Source organism: Zootoca vivipara, chromosome 6 (genome assembly GCF_965207765.1).
Source record: "Zootoca vivipara chromosome 6, rZooViv2.hap1.1, whole genome shotgun sequence".
In the NCBI taxonomy this organism is placed as follows: domain Eukaryota; kingdom Metazoa; phylum Chordata; class Lepidosauria; order Squamata; family Lacertidae; genus Zootoca; species Zootoca vivipara.
In genome coordinates, this window is record NC_142589.1 from 3,092,498 (window position 1) to 3,111,440 (window position 18,943).

At 44.8% G+C, this 18,943-nt stretch overlaps 1 protein-coding gene across 2 annotated transcripts in view; it reads right to left on the reverse strand.

Moving 5' to 3' along the window:
• Positions 1 to 18,943, reverse strand: part of ADRA2B (adrenoceptor alpha 2B) — a 58,407-nt gene that overhangs the window by 31,931 nt on the left and 7,533 nt on the right. Inside the window, exon 2 of one of the 2 annotated variants that reach the window (XM_088671432.1) lies at positions 1,275 to 2,819. The exons of the other annotated variant lie outside the window; for it this stretch is intronic. The gene's annotated coding sequence lies outside the window, so the exon portion shown is untranslated. Of the gene's footprint in view, positions 1 to 1,274; positions 2,820 to 18,943 lie in introns of those variants that run through there. 2 annotated transcript variants of the gene reach the window in all.

The window sequence follows — 18,943 nt, forward strand, 5'->3', positions numbered from 1 at the left end:
TTGCATAAGAGGCTAGCTAGGTAGTTGTAGGGCTTGCAATTTCTTACTCAACCCTCTATTTCAGTGTTTCTCAACCTTTTTTGGGCCATGGCACACTTGTTCCGTGAAAAAAATCATGAGGCACACCACCATTAAAAAAGTTAAAGAATTTAACTCTGTGCCGCCCTATATTATAATTATGACTGTAAGAAACACTTGCCAAATATTGCTTTCCGGCGGGTCAGTGCTGCTTATTAGTGTGCTGCGGAACAGCGGTTGAGAAACGCTGCTCTATTTGCATCTCAAAACAATACGTGAGTGAGTCCACAAATTGCAGTGTCAGCGCTGGCCCTAAGGCTACATCCAGACAATGACTGTAGCATAGCACTGTGCAGCAATCTGAAGAAGCAGAGAAATACTGGCAAGGCACCATGACATTCCATGCAAAGACTCCCCCCTCCTTCATCTCTAGAAGTGGCGGAACCCTGCCAATTATGGACAGAAATAATTTGAACCTACCCAATTATTTTTCCAGGCCTCCACTCATTGCCTGGCTATTAATCCAGTGAGCCTGGATTATTTTGGAACAGGTTATGATTCCCCACTGCCCCCCAGCCACTTGGCACAGGCCAAGACCCACCAAGATGAGCGAATGCTGAGATATAAAGAGTTTTGTTACTGCTTCTTAGGGTATTTTTCTTTTACCTGCAATTTGTATCTGTTTCTGTGTCCATCTGTGTCACTGATATGGGAACATATAAGCAAAGGAAGAGATATGGGGAGGGCGGAGACAGACTGGAGAGTGAGGTGACGAATGGGGAGCGAGGAACACAGAAGGCGGCAGATGAGGCTGCTAGACAGAGTTCAAATTCCCTGGCAAGCGCAGTGGCTGTGACCCTTGAGGGCAGGATGGGGACGGGAGACTTGATCTTGCACACACAGTCTCTTGCACCAGATTCAGTGGGATTGCAAAAGGGCAGGCATGTTAATAAATGTGTGTGTCACTAGTAACATTGCCGCTCCCTTTCACATGCCCTCTGCTACACACACAGTAACCTTGGAACTTTTCCCAAGTGAGAAAGAGCCTCTGTGAACAGGACTCCATGTACTCTCCAGCTAACAAAAATGGGCGTTTTTCTTCTCTTGCTCGGGAATCTTTAGGCTGAAAAAAGGATAGGGAAAAGATAATTAATACTAAAGTGCTTATATAACCTTAATGATTTAATGTTGCGTGAGGAGGGGAGAGAGAGTATTGCTAGCTATTATATCATAGAAATGCAAAAATGCCTGAACCATTGTATAGCAATGCGTACGCACCTTTTTTAAGGTATTAAGGGAATTATGATTCATTTGCATGCAACCTGTAAGGAGTTGTTTAGCTGTAGAAGACCTGGGCTATCTTGCATGCAGCTGGAATGGTTCAGTCGAGCAAGCAATTCTTGGAATGCAAGTTGTCAATGATAGGTATAAAAACTGACAACACCAAGCGAAGGGTCTGGTGATTTGCATGGTTCTGCTAAGAAGCCCAGCAAATTGATGGTGTCGGCCTTAGGGACATACTATTAGGAAAGTGTCTTTGGATGTTTAGCCAAAATCTGCTTCTCACAGAATACAGTATTTAATAACTGCATTTAACAGACATATATATCTTTTCTTAAATTTATATCCTGCCCTTCCTCCCAAAACTGCCCAGGACTTCCATATTTGAGTTTCATATTTGAATTCTGTATTTGAAAATTGATTTGCTATGGTGTTTTTGAGTCTATGGCTTTCTAAATATACAAGTTTGAATATCCAGAAAATATCTGGAGGGAAGGTTAAAGCATTTGAGGCTTTTTAGTATGGAGAGAAGGGAAATAAGAGGAGATGTCACAGGAATGCGATGCTGGACACAGAGTTTAAGAGACACAATTTTCTTGGCATGTTTGAATTGGAATGATGAGAGAGATGAGTTAATCTAACTAGGTTACACAAGCAACCTTTTTTCTTTGTGGCAACAAATATAAATTGCAGAAGGGGATATAAATTTTATTTTGGTGGGTTACTTTTGAATTCCTGTTTACCTCCCAAGTTATATCTCTCTCTTAAATTCTACCTCTGATAGCACAATCTTACCATATATACCAGTATCTACCCAGAAGCAAAAGCCCCAATGAGTTTAGAGACACTTACTCCCAGGTAAGTATGCCTACTATAGCAGACTAGGGCTGCAATCCTAAATCCATTTAGCCTGGAAGTAAACTCTATTGAATTCAGTAGAAATAATATCTGAGTGCATACGGTAGGATTGTCCTGCAAATTACCTCTGAAATCATAGAATCATAGAGTTGGAAGAGACCACAAGGGCCATCCAGTCCAACCCCCTGCCAAGCAGGAAACACCATCAAAGCATTCTTTAAGCCTCTGCTTAAAGACCTCCAAAGAAGGAGACTCCACCACACTCCTTGGTAGCAAGTTCCACTGTTGGCAAAGAAATGAAGAAGGCAACTAGAGTTGGTGCTTTTCTCTGGCAATATTGGGTGGCCATTCTGGTCAAAAAGTATTTTAGTTTGAGGAAGAAAGTTGTCGTCCCCCCGCAACCTGGAACCAGCCCTGTTAATGGTAGCTCATTAAGCTGTTGCAATCGGAATGTATTGCAAATGTTCTCCATGTAATCAGACCTCAAATCCTCAAAATGAGGAACCAATTCCAAGCTCTTCAGCTTGTTAATGTCTCCAGAAAGGTCATGGAGAGAGAACCAGTGACAGAACGGACAGATGGGTGCAAGTCACTGGGCAGCAGGAAAGGGAAGGGCTTCTCAAAGGTTCGTTGACCACTTTCCTCGTAGGGCAGGAACATTCCTGGAGAAGAAGGGAGGGTGGGCAACACAACATGATCTTGACTAGGAAACACAAATATTTTTAATAACAAAGCAATAAATAAATAAATTTAAGACTGCAGGGCCTCTCCATTTGCTGGGCTGGAGGAACAGCTCCCTCAGTTGTCATCTGCAGCCATTCCATCAGGCTACTACAGGAGAAGGAAGGCGATGAGGAACTTGGGAACAACTTGGGAACAGCTTAGGAAGCTGACTTTAAAGAGGGATTCTTCATCAGCCAAGGGCTTCTCCAGACAAGCAGTTATTAATGAAGATGCTTCTTAACTTACTTGCACAAATCTTACACAGAGGTTAGATTATAGGTTATAGGACAACAAGCATTAACTCTGATTTTCTTGGTGTGATGTATACACATACTGTATTCCAATTAGTCATTCATGCACCTTACACTTTCCAATGCATTCCCTATCAAACCACAAGAAGTCTGTTTCTTTTTTAAAAGTGGATTTGCTACTCCAACCCTCTCTCTCATCTTCCTCAGCCTTGTTGTTGTTTAGTCATTTAGTCGTGTGCGACTTTTCGTGACCCCATGGACCAGAGCACGCCAGGCACTCCTGTCTTCCACTGCCTCCTGCAGTTTGGTCAAACTCATGTTGGTACCGGTAGCTTCGAGAACACTATATGTACTTTTGAGGTTCAAGAAAATCTTAAATAAAAGCATTTTTAAAATAAAAAAGTGGATTTGTCATGGCAGGGAGACAGAGCCCTTTAATTCACTTTAATTACAGGAACGAAAGCTCCAGTATGTGCTCAGTTGAAATACTGTCAATCTGGAGCCTGCTCCTTTTGGCTTTTCTACCTCTCCTTGAAATATTTCCATTCCAGGTGGTCATTACAAGAACTGTTAACTAAGAAATTGTTCTCTTTCCCTTCCTCCTCCCTCCCAGTTCCTTTTCCTTTTATGCCCTGTCTCTTGGAATGTAATCCCGACAGGCAGAACTGTCTTATCATTTGTTAGCTCTTCTATTATCATTATTTAATTGAGTTGTTATGTAAATACATGGCAAAACATACAAACATATCAACTAAAAACAAAAAGCAAAAGCAAAAAACTAGGAACAAAAATATAATAAAAAAATAACTGTAATAAACACTTAAGACAGTTTAAACTGCCAGTCAATATGGAGCTAGGTTGAGCAGTGCACTGGCTCAGTGTAAAACAGCTTCCAAACTGCCCTACAAAGAGGGAAACAGGATCCAGCCTCAGGCCACGCTGCAACTGCCCTGTCTCTAGGAATTATGATGACAGCACAGGATGGATTTATTGCATTTTGCTGCTACCGGCCAAATACATTTTGGTACATGAGATGAACCACAAAATGGTGACCCCACTTCTCCTCACAGAGGAAGAAGGGGTGATTGAGAATCTACATCAGAAACAAGGGGGGTGGGATAAAGATCTACACTGGGATTTGCTGTCCATGTGGATCCTGCCACCTGAGGTGGTCACCTCACCTCGCCACGTGGGTGGGCCAGCCCTGTACTGACCTGCACACTGGTTGTTTGGCTCCCCCAGCCTTTGGAATGGAACCTTCCCCAAATTCTGATTGCGCCCCTTGAAAGGTGGGCATGATGAGCTGAAGAAAGATCCCCAGACTGTAGAAATGGCAAGACTGCAGTACAGGAGGTGGGGAATCTTCCACAGCCCTCCACCTCACCAAGCCCACCTGGATCATCTGCCTTGGTCACAAGGACCCAACAGGCTTCCTTCTTTGCTAAAAATTGTAAAAGTCAGGTGTTGGGCATACGGCTTTTTTTCACTTACTTAGAATCAGTAGCACTAATTAAGTTTCATCCAAACTATTTGAGTACTGTATAGACAGTAACAGCTTTGCTTTTTTAACATAAAAAACAACCACATTTTGCAATTACCTCCACCTTATTTTTGTTAGACTAAAAATGTGAAAAGGTGTCCTGATATGGATTATCAGTAATCCCTTTTACAGGACATTGGAAGGAAGCCCTGTTTAGGGAAGCTTTTAATGTTTAATAAATTATTGTATTTTAATACTTCTGTGGGAAGCCGCCCAGAGTGGCTGGGGAAACCCAGCCAGATGGGTGGGGTATAAATAAATTATTATTATTATTATTATTACAGGCACCTGGTTAAAAGAGTTCCCATTGCATATTACTGACAAAATAGCTCATACATAAAAACATTTTAAATCCCCCTGCCTTGCCATAATTGGTTGCTGTCATACATACACAGACATTCACACACCCCATATATATTGTGACACTCCATAAATTTATTTACATATTGTTTAGCAAGTACAAAATTGTTTTTATCCTGTTTGCAGACTTGATCTGTCTGAATGTGGGTGAGTGAGGACAAAACAGAGTCATTGGAAAGGCAGGAAAATGTCTCCACTGGCGATGGTGACCCTCCTTCCAAACCATGCCATGCAGAAAACAGGGGGAGGTCAGATGGAGCCCTCCCTCCCATACAAACCTGGGCTAGAAAGAGGAAAGCAAAAGGCTTTTGCTAAGGCCTGTGCTCTGATCCACTCACCCCTCCCGCTTCCATCTGCTCACAAAAGTTGACATGCCCTCCAACTTTTCAAAGAAGCACATGGGGAGCCTTTTGCATGCCAATTCTTAGTCACTGTCCTGGGGCCTTTCCTTGCTGCAGATTGCAGAAGGCTCTCCTCCCATTTTCAATGTGCTGCATTTGTTCTGTGCGGTTGCCTGTTTCTCACAGATTTCAATGTTATGGCATCAAGGACAGTTTGCTCTGTGTCTGTTAACTGGCCTACAGCAGGTTAATTTATAAAACTGACCATCTACCTTGGCAGCAACTGCAATGTGCAAAATGGCTGCGCACTGGAGGTATCTTAGTTCTCATGCATTGTCCTCTAGAGACAATGACAACCTCTCTGGACTCTGAGAGCCAACTTCTCTTTGCCAATCTGGTGCCCTCCAGCCTACTGGGGAGTGATAGTCCTAGACAGCTGGAGGGCATTCACATGCAGAAGGCTGCTATAGAAGCCATCAACCCTCCAGTGCGGTGTAGTGGTTAAGAGCAGTAGACTCGTAATCTGGTGAACCAAACCATCATAATCTGTGGATGTACTGATGATGATATGATAGTCCTTGATTTAAGAGAACCCTTCACCTTTTAACAGCAGGAACCCCTGATTTTGAACTCTGGAGACATTCATTCATTCAAAATATTTATAAGCTTTGCAATATTTCAAAGCTCTTGCAAGTAGGTTCCATACAACCACAGGTCAAAAATTAATAAATCAGCAATGATAAAACAAACAGATCTTATCCACCCCAGAACAAAAAAAATCATAAAGAGATACAGTGTGGTTTAGTGGTTAGAGAGTGTTGGACTAGGACCTGGGAGACTAAGGTTCAAATGCACCCAACTCAGCCATGAAGCTCACTGGGTGAAGAATATGTACTCAACCCTGTGCTCCTCAGGGAAACCGTGAGATATAAATGTAACAAACAAACAAAGCAGCAAAGAGCACTGGAAATATATATATTTAAAAATCCTTCAATGTAGGGCTGGCTGGCTGTAGATCCTTCTTTTAAAAGAACACTGTTGGAGGGGCTACCAGATAATACTCCTCTATGGGAAGATAACCCTAAGAAGGGAGATGTTTGGAGTGCTGGGCCTTGAAGTAGGCCTTGATGCAGCAGCTAAAAAAGCCAATGCAATTCTGGGCTGCATCAATAGGAGTATAGCATCTAGATCCAGGGAAGTAATAGTACCACTGTATTCTGCTCTGGTCAGACCTCACCTGGAGTACCGTGTCCAGTTCTGGGCACCACAGTTCAAGAAGGATACTGACAAGCTGGAACGTGTCCAGAAGAGGGCCACCAAAAAGATCAGAGGCCTGGATACGATGCCTTATGAGGAACGACTTAGGGAGCTGGGTATGTTTAGCCTGGAGAAGAGAAGGTTAAGGGGTGATATGATAGCCATGTTCAAATATATGAAAGGATGTCATATGGAGGAGGGAGAAAGGTTGTTTTCTGCTGCTCCAGAGAAGCGGACACGGAGCAATGGATTCAAACTTCAAGAAAGAAGATTCCACCTAAACATTAGGAAGAACTTCCTGACAGTAAGAGCTGTTCGGCAGTGGAATTTGATGCCAAGGAGAGTGGTGGAGTCTCCTTCTTTGGAGGTCTTTAAGCAGAGGCTTGACAGGCATATGTCAAGAATGCTTTGATGGTGTTTCCTGCTTGGCAGGGGGTTGGACTGGATGGCCCTTGTGGTCTCTTCCAACTCTATGATTCTATGATTCTATGAAGTTGTCCACCCACAATTAACAGACATAAGGATGAAGAGGTATGGCAATTATTTCTAAATTTGCACCAATACAAGTGGTGGCACCCACCTTTGGGGCAGTGAGGTGACTTGGAAGAGCTGGTGGGTGTTGCCAGCTGCTTTTTTGCTCTGGGCTGGAGAAGGGATTCCTCAAGGATCTGTGGGAACCCTCAGAGTTGCAAAACAGGGAAGCTGTGTGGGAAGCTGTTGCCTGCTCAGAGCAGATATTCCCATAGCGCCTGTTGCTGCATGCTGGAAAGCACCAGCCCCCAAGCATCAGGATTTAACCCCTGAGAGGGATGCCTGCTCTGCTTTGAGAAACTTGAAAATAACAGTTGCAGCCTGTCCTTCAGTCTCCCCTCACCCCACAACTTTCTGCATGGAGGGAGAATGCATGAAAAAAACCTGCACTGCAAATCTAAAACAGTTTCAAACCAGTTTAATCATCACAACGCTCTCCAGAGAATCCTGGGAACTGTAGTGCAGGGATTTTTGGCAGGCCCTTTCACAGGACAGGACTACAAATCCCAGAGTTCTTCAGTTCAGTAGTGTCACAATTTAACGGGTTTCCTGGATGGGGCTGACAGGAGGAGGAGTCCAAAAACATCTGGAGAGCGCCAGGTTGCCGAAGCCAGCTTTAAGCCACTACATGGCTTCTTATCCCTCCCACTGGGATCTTTCAGATTGAAAGTGATCTTTTTTATTAACACTTCAAGCTGCGTAAGCCTGCCATCTCTCTCTCCCCCCCCCCCGGTATTTCCTGTTGCTGCCCCATGTTTACAGAAGTTGCTTCCCCTGGCAGTTCACCAGATACATTTCTATTTGGGACAGGCATTGAATGGCTAGGATTGGAAGCTATTTAAAGTGACCGTGTTTTCCTGAACTATGAGTTGCTATTTCTGCTGACCATTTTGTTTCTGCAGCTCCGTGATAATATAGTGTTATAAGTATTCTAAGGTATCAAATATATAATATGTGTTCATAAATGCACAAGGTAAATACTCATACATAAGCATATAAACCACATGTCTTGAAATAGTACAGGAGAGCAATCCTGAAGCCATTTTGACTCTCCCAAAGTGACCTAAAATGTTCCTCTGCAATAGGAGTAAATGGGGAAAGCTTTCCAATTGTCTTTTCACTTGCAAATCCCATTAGCAATACTGCCTGGAATCTAAGGGGCTTACCTGGAAATCCAGCCTGACAAGTTTCTGTTAAACTGACCAGATTATTAATAGGTGTGAATTTGTAAATAAGAGATTAAGGAACTAAAGTATTTATCATCTCAAAAGAATGGCCCAGCTAACCAGGTAATGCAACCAGAGACCATTATCAGGTATCCTGGCAGACAGGAGAGAAGCAACACTCTCCAATTTCTGTGGGAGGCCACCTCCTTCTGTGATGTATGTATGATGCTTTTTGGGTGGTCTTGGGCTAAAGAGTGGGCAATTTAAAAAGTCTTTAAAGGTTCCTGCATACTTTGCTCTTGGCCCCTCATGCCTCCTTGCAAGGAGGGGAGGGAACTCTGTTGCAACAGAAAAATAAAGATCTTCCTTGCTTTCTCTGGATCCTTAACTCCATCCATTCATCTCTGACTGATCATGGACTCAGGGGACTCAGTCCCTTGGGGAGTTTGGCAGCAAAAGCCAACCCCCTTATTTATCAGTAGGAATGCAGCCCAAATATATAAGGGAATCCTGAGGTCTAGAAACTTGATGCGTTGCCTGTTATTTAATTTAATTTTAATTTTTTTTTGCCTGCTAAAAGGAAAGGAAGGAAGCCAAGTGCTGAAAAGCTGTATCAGACACTCCACAAAAGCTTCTCCACCCCTGATAATGAGCAGCGCTGATTATAGAGATAATTAGCACCTGGGTCTCCTGCTGCTGACATGCAAGGCTCCTTGAGAACAATTTGGATTCTGAGATTGTCCAAGGCTTGGAGGCTTCTTGAATGTGATGCTCGTAGTTAATTCTATAAATAACTCATCTTGACCATGGAAACATTCTGTTCTTTAAAAAAATGTGTATATATAATTATTATTATTTTTGCAAGCATTCTTCTCGGCTCTCTCCCCATATTACATTGCAGAGCTGTGTTATCAGCAAACTGAAATGTGTGTGCTTATCTTTAAATAAACAGCAAGGTCTCCAGAAAGTATCTGAGGGGTGTCAATGAAGGAATCGGGTTATGGCCCATTGCTGACTTCTGTTGAATTTCTGCCAGTCACTAAACTGAAATCAGCACGGGCCAGCAGCCACAAGTTCTGTTGGCCTGTCCTAAAGGTACAGATGTCTATCCAGGAGAGACAGCAAAACAAATAATGATGCTGCAATCCCACTTAACAGGCATAGCTGTTCTACCACTATACTGTATCTTGGTTTGCAATCCACTAGCTATCATGATTTCCCCCAAGGAACTGGGGATTATAATTTGGTGTGGATTCAGAAACTTCAGTTAGCAATCCTTTGCAACCTCTTAACAAATCCAACCCCAGAGACCAAGAGTGCTCCCTAATGACCTGTTTATTGAGCACTCATTCCAATTTGCTTGCAGAGAGGTAAGATGACGTTGTGTCAAAGCAAGGGTTATTATCCCACACTTTCCAGTGCATTTTCCCATCATTTTCTGTCTTGCAAAAAGTCTGATCTTTTTCGGGGAAGCGGGTTTGTTGTGCAGGGAACCCCCAATCACATATACTTGTGCAACCTGAATTTGCACCCTCAAGTGTCTGCAGCTTTGTCCTCTCTCTAACCCCTTTGAACTATAATAAAAAAAATTCCTTCAGTAGCACCTTAAAGACCAACTAAGTTTTTATTTTGGTATGAGCTTTCGTGTGCATGCACACTTCTTCAGATACAGTGAAATGGAAGTTTCCAGGCACTTATGTAGAGAAGGGGTGGGGAGGGGTGGGGATGGGGAGGGGGGATCACTCAGAAGGGTGGTGGAAATGGGTGATTGACTGACTGATAGCTGTTGATGACCGCAAACGACTGCAAATGGTTTTGCATGAAAAAGCAAGGGTGGAGATGGCTGAAGATCGCTTATCATGTATAATGAGATAAGAACCCGATATCTCTGTTCAAACCAGGTCCCTCCATGGTTTTGAGCTTGGTGATAAGTTGCAATTCAGCAACTTCTCTTTCCAGTCTATTTCTGAAATTCTTTTGTAGTAAGACAGCTACTTTGAGATCTTGTATAGAATGTCCTGGGAGATTGAAGTGTTCTCCTACTGGTTTTTCTGTCTTCTGGTTCCTGATGTCAGATTTATGTCCATTTATCCTTTGGCGTAGGGTTTGGCCTGTTTGTCCAATATAGAGAGCTGAAGGGCACTGTTGGCATTTGATGGCATACACAATGTTAGAGGATGAGCAATTAAATAGTCCTGAGATGGTATGTTGGATGTTGTTGGGGCCAGTAATGGTGTTGTCTGGGTGTATGTGGCAGCAAAGTTGGCATCTGGGTTTATTGCAGGCTCTGGTACCAGTGTCCATGTTAAGTCTGGTGGTTGTATTATTGTGGGTGAGGAGTTGTTTAAGATTGGGTGGCTGTCTGTAGGCAATGAAAGGTCTTCCTCCCAGAGCTTGAGAAAGGGAGCAGTCATTTCTCAAGCTCTGGGAGGAAGACCTTTCATTGCCTACAGACAGCCACCCAATCTTAAACAACTCCTCACCCACAATAATACAACCACCAGACTTAACATGGACACTGGTACCAGAGCCTGCAATAAACCCAGATGCCAACTTTGCTGCCACATACACCCAGACAACACCATTACTGGCCCCAACAACATCCAACATACCATCTCAGGACTATTTAATTGCTCATCCTCTAACATTGTGTATGCCATCAAATGCCAACAGTGCCCTTCAGCTCTCTATATTGGACAAACAGGCCAAACCCTACGCCAAAGGATAAATGGACATAAATCTGACATCAGGAACCAGAAGACAGAAAAACCAGTAGGAGAACACTTCAATCTCCCAGGACATTCTATACAAGATCTCAAAGTAGCTGTCTTACTACAAAAGAATTTCAGAAATAGACTGGAAAGAGAAGTTGCTGAATTGCAACTTATCACCAAGCTCAAAACCATGGAGGGACCTGGTTTGAACAGAGATATCGGGTTCTTATCTCATTATACATGATAAGCGATCTTCAGCCATCTCCACCCTTGCTTTTTCATGCAAAACCATTTGCAGTCGTTTGCGGTCATCAACAGCTATCAGTCAGTCAATCACCCATTTCCACCACCCTTCTGAGTGATCCCCCCTCCCCATCCCCACCCCTCCCCACCCCTTCTCTACATAAGTGCCTGGAAACTTCCATTTCACTGTATCTGAAGAAGTGTGCATGCACACGAAAGCTCATACCAAAATAAAAACTTAGTTGGTCTTTAAGGTGCTACTGAAGGAATTTTTTTTATTTTACTTCGATCCAGACCAACACGGCTACCTACCTGTAACCACCCTTTGAACTATTTTTCTAAGAACATGCATGGAGTTCCAGTTCCCACTTCCTTCACAGCCCTGCTTAGAAATGACAAGCTGACCCCCTCCAGATGCTTCAGACACTCAGAAACATACACCCAGGCTGGCTGGGGCTAGCAGGAGTTGTGTCCAAACCACCTGGAGAATACCAGGTTGGCAAAAATTGTGGTGCATAAATGCAAAGTATTATTATTTAGAAGTAGCCTAGCAAATTCTGTATGTACCTTCCTTCTCAGACTCCTTAAATTCTGCACTATCCATCTTTGTTGTCAACTGCAATTCCCAGTCAGAGAAAGAAACTCTAATTTGTGCAATAAAATTTGAAAGATAACCTTAAAAAATATTTCCTTCATATTAACTCCTCTTTAGAGGGTATATGGGACAGCGGGTGGCGCTGTGGCCGGTCAGAAGGTCGGCGGTTTCAATCCCTGCGACAGGGTGAGCTCTCGTTGCTCGGTCCCAGCTCCTGCCAACCTAGCAGTTCGAAAGCACGTCAAAGTGCCAGTAGATAAATAGGAACCGCTACAGCGGGAAGGTAAACGGCGTTTCCGTGTGCTGCTGTGGTTCGCCAGAAGCGGCTTTGTCATGCTGGCCACATGACCTGGAAGCTGTACGCCGGCTCCCTCGGCCAATAATGCGAGATGAGCGCTGCAACCCCAGAGTCGGTCACGACTGGACGTAATGGTCAGGGGTCCCTTTACCTAATAATAATAATAATATAATTTATTATTTATACCCCGCCCATCTGGCCGAGTTCCCCCAGCCACTCTGGGCGGCTTCCAACAAAACATTAAAATACAGAAATCAAACATTAAAAGCTTCCCTAAACAGGGCTGCCTTGAGATGCCTTCTAAAGGTCTGGTAATTGTTGTTCTCTTTGACCTCTGGTGGGAGGACATTCCACATTAGAGGGCATAATGCATTATACCTCATATTAAACCAAACAGCTGAGCCACTCATGGCCGTACAGAGACAAATACCATCACCTTCCCATAATGAGACTCAAAACCTACTTATTACAAAATATCTTTTATTGTTAAAATAGCTTGTAGGACTCCCCCCCCCCCCCGGCTTTCTTCTTTCTAAACATCATTCTGTACATACAAGGGGGTGGGAGAAAAATCACATTCACTGAGTACATAGGAGGGCTAAGAGCACCCCAGCGTTACACATTCTCCAGCACACAGTTGAAGACAGAGGCAAAAGCTGGTCCAGTGATTTGAGTCTCCTCTTATTTTCAGTGATCTGACTTTTGGTTGGTGATCTGGCTGGGTGATCTGAATGGCAGCAAAAAAATTTCCAGGTGTCTTTAGTTCAGAGACCAAATGTCCCCTCTGATCAACAAAGGGGTATGACTGTGGGTATGTTCACACCGCAGCTTACTCTGCATCCTGTGCCCTCCCACTTTTGGAAGCCACATATTGCAATATCAGCCACAATCTACAGTACAGTATATCAATCCCATCGTTTCTTGACAAGTACCGCTGCTTGATGCATTTCCCCCTCAAACCAGCTTCAATCAAACTAGAAAAATGAAACTCCCTTCACTTCCTACTTAAGGATAGGGTGTACATTTGAGACAGCCGTTGTGCCTGCTCAGATGAGTCCACCTGTGCAGACAACAGCTTCATGAATAGGATTTTCTGTGGGCCTGGAGGGTACCAGAAAGGTCATGCCCACCAGGTGAAGACACCCCTGTCCCCCTCTGATGTGAGCCACACTGTGCAAATGCAGCCTTGAGTGCAGTGGAAGAGGAACGACGTCGTTGCATTTTAAGCTTGTGGTGCAGACACACTAAGTACAGGCTGGCCATTACCCATGAGAACAGCCCTTGCCAACTTGGTGCCATCCGGATGTTTTGGACTACAACTCCCATAATCCCCAGCCAGCATGGCTATGCTCCCATCAACTCCAGCATCATGTCGCTGAAGGGAGTTGTAGTCCTTAACCTCTGAAAAGGTACCAGATTGGAAAAAGCATTGGGGGTTGGCCAGCAATAAGCAAAAGAGCACACTGTGATCTTTAACAAAGTATATGCAGCAGAGAGATGGCTGCCGCTTCGCTGTTTCCTCATTCTTTCCAAAGTCCCATCACTCCCCGTCCTTTCTGAAACTCCTTGGGATCTACTACCACTCAGCACAGGTCAGCCTTCGCCAGTCCCATGGCCCCCCGATGGCAGTTGCAGTCCAGCTACACCTGCAGGGCACCAGGTTGGCAAAGGCTGATATGGACAGTAGTAAGCCAGATGGACCCATGGGTTGCCTCCACGGAAAGATAGCTTTCCATGTCTGCTAAAGCAAGAGAGAGGTTGGTTTTTTTGCCCCTCCTACCATACAGTCAAACCTCGGTTTACATCTACCTCTGTTTGCAACCGCTTCAGCAAGCGACCGCCACGGACCCAGAAGTGTTTACATCTGGGTTCCGTGGCATCAGATGCGCAGGCGTGATCTGTGCAGCGCGTGCATGCGCAGAAGTGCTCTATCAGCGCTTCGCGCACGCACAGAAGCATGCCTTCGGGGAGCGACCACTGTAGTAGGTAAGGTTGCTAGACAGTGTGCATTTACTTTTTAATGCACAAATAAGGCAGGAGGCAGAGTAGCTCATTACACTCACTATCTTTTTCTGTCTTTCAGCCTCACCTGCATACACCTTGTTAAAAGGTAGATGCAATCTCCAGGCAACCTCCATTTCCATTGCAGGTGTCACATGACTTGCACAAAACTGGCCCATATTAAAAAATAAATAATGCCCCAATGCTAAAACCTCTTGAATTCTATGTATAAAGCATGCAAAATTAATAGAATCAAGGCAAATACCCACAAATCCCCTAAAAATCAGCCTTGGCCCCTCATTAGTAAATCGTTTTCCTAAAGGATGCTGGCTGCTAAAGTCCTATTGTCAGAGTACTTTCCTTCTTTCTTCTCTCATTTCCTCTCACTCTTCTAAGTCCAAAGTGTTCAACATAAAGAGATTTGCTCAATTGGGTGCTGCCCATTGGGGCTTGTAGGGTAGAAGGCAGGGGAACCAACAGTAGGAGTAGCCAGAGCCAATGAGAGGCAGAGCCGAATCATAGACTAAGGAGGGCAGAGCTGACAAGCTGTGCCATCCCTTTGGAATGGATGCAAGTAAGAAGGCAGGCAGGTGGTGACGGATTGAGGGCAGGCAGTGTTTCGTGGGGCAGCAGTACCCCACTTGCCCTAAGGGACCACCTACAACTGCATGAAAGGCAGAAATTAGCAGGCTCTAGGTAAAGGGACCCCTGACCATTAGGTCCAGTCGCGGACGACTCTAGGGTTGCGGCACTCATCTCATGTGGCCAGCAGGCTCTAGGTCCTACAAAAAAACCACCTACAAATTCTTGCATCTCAAGCCACTGTTTATGGCACAGCTACAGATGTCACTTGAGAAGTTGGCAACCTAATCCAAATAGCAAGGAGCAAGAGTGAGGCACTTCCAGAGCAAATCTTTCCACTTAATTCCAGGCAAAAGTTTGCAGAAAATAAGCAAACTTGCCTTGTTTACTCTGAGCAGAGAATTTTGAGGCTTCTTTGGTTCGGAATTTCTAATGTCTTGGCACACATAGCATGAACTGCCATGATTATAAAGCTTGACCGTTGACACTTCTGCCACAACCACTCATTATTGTACAAGGAATGTTCCTCTGTAAAGTGCAATGAACTCTACAGATTTTGAATGGGACAGCACTGCAGCCATTATAGTCTGCTCTGAAAGCCATTGTTTGTACAGAACACTTCTATTTTTGCTATGAGTATGATAGAGGATGCAGAACGGAAATGACTTCCCTGGTGTTTATTGCAACACAATCTTATATCACCATCTTGCTTAGTAGGTGAGGGCAGGGAACGAGAAATAAACAGATATGCCAAGCTACTCTGTATGCCCAATGAATGTGCTCTCTTCTAACGACAGACCTCATCCTCAGCGCAATTAACTGGCTGTGTCACACTTTAAGAGCAAGCGCACACAGCTGCAGTGTTAACAAGCCTCCTTTGTTAGGGTTTGAGCCTCTGTTGTCCTCTGGGCCAAACAGGACCTGCTAAGGCAAGGATGGAGCATTGTAGGACTCCATATGGATACTGGTGAAGCACACTCATCCTGAGCAGCACTCCATCCTCTGCAAGGGATTGCTCTTCCTCTCTTTCGCTGCTCTTGTCCAAAATGCAGTTGCCCAAAACAACCACTTGGCTCTCTGGTGCTGTTGGGCCAGAGTTCCCTGTGAAGAAGGATTGGTTGCTAAGGCACTCAGGGAATTGTAGCTCTGGGAGAGGAATAGGAGTTACCTTACAACTCTCTGCATCCTTAACAAACTACAGGTCTCAGAATTCCTTGGAAGGAGTGTTTAAAGTGGTAGGTAAAGATAAAGGACCCTGGACGGTTAAGTCCAGTTGAAATCGACTATGGCAGGGATCCCCAAACTTACCCCGGCTTTGGGCCGGTGCCTACAGCACCGATCATGCGGGAGGGCGGGGGAGTGCACAGGAGTGCGCGCCCGTGCGCATGCACGCACACTATTTCTGGAGCACTTCCGGGTCGGAGGAGCACGGGAAATAGTTTGTGCGCATGCACACGGGCCTCCTCCGATACCAGAAGTGCACCGGAAATGACGCTTGCGCATGTGCGCAAGCTATTTCTGGCGCTCCTCCAACTCGGAAGTGGGCAGCCATGCTGCGTCGCTAAGAGCGGGTGGTGGCAGTGAGCGGTGGGGGTCGTCGTGGGCCAGATAAAAGAGGCCTTCGGGCCGTCTCAGGCCCGCCGGCTGTAATCTGGGGACCCCTGGACTATGGGGTGTGGCGCTCATCTCCGATTTCAGGCAGAGGGAGCTGGCATTTGCCTGCAGACAGCTTTTTGGGTCATGTGGCTAGCATGACTAAACCCCTTCTGGCACAATGGAACACTGTGGCGTGTGTCAGAACACACAGAAACGCAATTTACAGCAGTGCCTATTTATCTACTTGCACTGGTATGTTTTTGAACTGCTAGGTTGGCAGGAGCTGGGACAGAGCAAAGGGAGCTCAACCCGTCACGCAGATTTGAACTGCAAGCCCAAGAGGCTCAGTGGGTTAGACCACAGCGCTAGTGTCCCGATCAAGGGAAGTAATAGTACCACTCTATTCTGCTTTGGTTGGACCACAACTGTGTCCAGTTCTGGGCACCACAATTTAAGATGGATATTGACAAGCTGGAATGTATGCAGGGGAGGGCGACCAAAATGATAAAGTGTCTGGAAACTAAACCTTATTAGAAATGTTTGAGGCCTGGAAAAGAGACTGAGAGGAGATATGATAGCCATCTTCAAATATATAAAGGGCTGTCAAATATATAAAGAGAGGTCCAGCTCCAAGGGCCTTCTGGCAGTTCCCGTACTGTGAGAAGTGCAGTTACAAGGAACCAGGCAGAGGGCCTTCTCAGTAGCGGCACCCGCCCTGTAGAATGCCCTCTCACCAGATGTCAAGGAAATAAACAACTTTCTGACTTTTAGAAGAAATCTGAAGGCACCCCTGTTTTGGGAAGTTTTTAATGTTTGATATTTTATTATATTTTTAATATTTTGTTGGAAGCCGCCCAGAGTGGCTGGGGAAACCCAGCCAGATGGGCAGGGTATATGTAAATTATTATTATTATTATTATTATTATTATTATTATTATTATTTCACATAGAGGATGGAGAAAGCTTGTTTTCTCCTGCTCTGGTGGGTAGAACATGAACCAATGGATTCAAGTTACAAGAAGGGAGATTCCGACTAAACATCAGTGAGAGCTGGTCAGTGGTGGATTCTCTTTCCTTGGAGGATTTTAAACTGCATTGATACAGTTTTGTCTTGTATTTCAGGTCTTCCAAGTTAGGAATCCTCTCCGGGGGCGGAGAGCAGGCGCACTGCCCCCAGTGACGTGGCGTGCGTTTTGGGGCGGGGTGCACGTTTTGGGGGCGGGGCTGGCAGCGGCGATGGCGCCCCTGGGATCGCATCGCTCGGGGCGCACCGACCCCACCGCCCCTATCTTCCTACACCCCTGATCCTCCCCAAATGCCTGTGTTTGAAAGGGTGTGTGAAAGGTCATGTAGTTAAGCTCTGGGTAGCCAAAGATTTACACATTCAAGTGTAGGTGCGTGTGTGAGACAAATTCCAGAGGGGCCGTCCGGTTAGGCTGCAATAATTGTAATGGAATGCCAGAATTCACTTCAGCTCCAGATGGGGGAAAAAATTGTCCACCAACTGCCCTGCCCTGCCCCACCCTATATTTTGCCAGAACAAAGGTGGCAACCCTAACCAGATGCCTGTGAGGAGCCTGCAAGCAGGAGCTACAATAACAGAACAGCACTCCCTTCACTTGTGATTCCCATCAACTGATAGTCAGCAAAGCATACTGCCTCCAACAGTGGAGGGGTGTGTGGCTTTGAGAAATAAGAATGTTGCTTTTTCACAGATGTTGCAACTTTTAGATGACCGCATAGAGCACAGAGCTACTTATACAGGGGTACCTCTGTTTTCTTCCATATTGAGTTTTCCATTTTGAGGCTTCCGCTTTGAGTTTTTGGTTTTGGAACTTAAACAGTCTTCCAGAATGGATTACATTCGAAAACCGAGGTACCACTGTACTTTAGAACGGTTTGTGATCAGGGTGCTCATAGATAGGACAGCATGCAGCTGGATTATGGTTTATTTGTACTCTTTGGCCGATATAGAACTCGTTAGTAGTCAGGATGTGGCTTTATCGTTTGAGTCAATGCGTAAAAACATATAGAGACATGGACCAAATAAGGAGAAAGATAAACAGGTGATGGCCATCGAATTCAGAGTAATGGGAGATGTCAACAAGGGCGGGGATTTTAGTAGTCTAATTAAGCGGTTGTGATAGACTTTGAACTTTGCCCATACCCAGCCAATGGGGAAACAAGGTAGGGAACCTGTGCTTCAGGATATAAGCTTGTGTTTTGCCAATTGTGGAGTGTGCCTATTGGACACCTGCTCCTGCAAGAACGTTTTATAATCAATAAATGTTTTGCTGCTTCACAAACTTCGTTCAGAATTTATTTTGAGCGTCTCAGGACCTACTTCTAACATTAGTCAACTCTGCTGGGCCTTGATTGTAAAAAAATTCCAGCTAGCTATTTTATTTATCACTAGCTGGTCTGCCACTGTCCACCTTCTGACTGAGGAAGCCTCAGTAAGCCAGTTTATCATATGGGCAGAATCTCAAAAGTCCCAGTTTAGGATATAGAAATCACTTTATCCGTTTCATATTTGCCTCCCACACAGAATTCAGAGAATTATTCTGAGATGCATATCAAAGATGTAA